Below are 1,977 nucleotides of genomic sequence, written 5' to 3'. Positions count from 1 at the left end.
ATTCAAATGTGGTCATCTAGAGCTCCAGAAAATAGAAAAGAAAATGAAAAGTCATGAAAATTCTCAATTTCCTTGGGTTTTTGGTATTTTAGTTTTTAAGTTATCGCTTGACAGAGCGCGTGTCTGAAGTTGGGGCTGACGTGATCGTCATAGCAGCGTCAGCCAAGGAAATTAGTCTGCAATAGGCAAAAAAAAAAGTCTGCAATAGGCCACTGTCTTAGCTGGTGTATTTGCATACAGCGATCTGATTGGCTGACACTTCCGTTTGCTCTTGAAAAGTAGAGCAAGTCCAACTTCTGCCAAGTAGGTATCGCTGCAGCCCAGAGACCTGCAGGCGGGTGGGATTACACCGCAAGTAGGTTGGTTTTATCAGGTTACTGTGAGGTTGGGTTTAGGGTTAGGGTTAGGTGTACACATTCATAAAGCACAATATTGAACTCTAAATACGACTAAATAAGGTTTGCCCAACCCACTTGGAGCTGGCTTCCGTTTATACCCTTCTCACTTCTACAGCGAGCAACGCCTCTAAAGCGGCACCGATGTATCCACAATGCAGTTGTGGCCGTAAGAATATATATTTTTTTAAATGTACCCAACAAAAACTGTTCCACTCAAAAAAAACTTTTTTTTTTGCTCATTCAAACTATTTCTTTAAAATGAGCTGAAACAACAGAATTCTTGAGATTTAATTGGGACAACTTATTTTTTTCTGTTTAATCCACATAAATTTGTTAAAAGTTTTAAGTTAACTTAATCAGTTTGTGTTGGGAATTGTGTGGAACCCTGCATTTTTACAGTGTAGGTGACCAATACCTTCACACATTACTACAATTTATTTTTATATTTATTTTCTCTGACAAGAAGACGGTATACTGAGATAGTACACTCTTTAAAGAGCCTATGTTGGAAACAACACATTTCTTGTTTTTTTTTGAGAGAGGGGGGGGGGTGTTGGGGGCGGGGGACAACTTATTTTTTTAAAAAGTTTAATCCATTTAAATTGGAAAAAAATAGTTAACTTACTTAATGATTATGTTAGAGTGCAGCACACAGTATAAAAATGCAGAGTAAAACAATTAGGTCTCCACCAAAAACACCTCCAGAATTGTGTTGTTTCAGCTCATTTTAAATAAGTAATTTCGACAAGCAGCTAAAATCATTTGAGCGCACAGCATCAAGTCAGTACTAAGCTATTCTTCTCTCCTGTGTGTGTGTGTGTGTTCATCTCCAGCTCTTCTTCTGTCAGCACATCAGCAGTCGACAGCTGTGAGAAAACGAGAGCTTGACGTCCACTGGAATCTGCGTGTAGGAGGACGAGCCGTCGCCTCTTCCACCTGCCTCGATTCGGCCCTCAAAAGTAATGATGAGCCAGCCAAGCTATAGAGGAGAGTCCCGACTCCAGACATTCTGCTTACAGCGGGTCTTCTGTCCAGGTTCTCCTGTGTGCTTTTGGAGCGCTTGTATGGGGAATCCCACATATCCTCCTACACACAGCGCCCTAAAAGAGCCAACGGGGATGTGAGGGGGGATTTTTTAAGGCCTCCTCGGGGGACACAATGGGAACCCTGCGGTGAGCTAATGTGCCTGACAAATATTCTTACACATGTTAAACTAGCAGACAGATCTCACCGCTGTCAGGTGTGAGGCTTTCACACAGAAACTGGTTTGGAGTGGATTGGAATCGTGTCTTGAAAATTACTCTAGAGCAGTGGTTCTCAAACTGTGGTACGCAGGCTTCCTTCTAGTGGTAAGTGGAAGAATGAAATATGTTTTGTACATGCTACACACATTTTAAAATGTATCAAAAATGATGTATATAATATGCCATATATGACATATAGCCTATATTTCTGAGGTAATTTGCCACGTTTTTTAAACTGTGCAGAGTTGTAGCTGCTTTACTGGGCCTACTACGCTATTGTATTTCAATACTGCTCATTTTGGTGGTACGTGGAGAGACAATTTTTTTATGAGGTG

General features: G+C 40.9%; 1 long non-coding RNA gene across 1 annotated transcript; it reads left to right on the top strand.

Annotated features, from left to right (window-relative positions):
• Window positions 1-513: 513 nt before the first annotated feature.
• LOC141376760 (uncharacterized) lies at window positions 514-1,747 on the top strand. The gene is made up of 3 exons (XR_012387839.1): window positions 514-564; window positions 1,232-1,357; window positions 1,434-1,747. It is a non-coding gene; the product is annotated as an uncharacterized lncRNA (long non-coding RNA).
• The last annotated feature ends 230 nt before the right edge of the window (window positions 1,748-1,977 follow it).

This window comes from Danio rerio, chromosome 12, assembly GCF_049306965.1.
Source record: "Danio rerio strain Tuebingen ecotype United States chromosome 12, GRCz12tu, whole genome shotgun sequence".
In the NCBI taxonomy this organism is placed as follows: Eukaryota; Metazoa; Chordata; class Actinopteri; order Cypriniformes; family Danionidae; genus Danio; species Danio rerio.
This window is presented reverse-complemented; position numbering and strand designations above follow the sequence as displayed.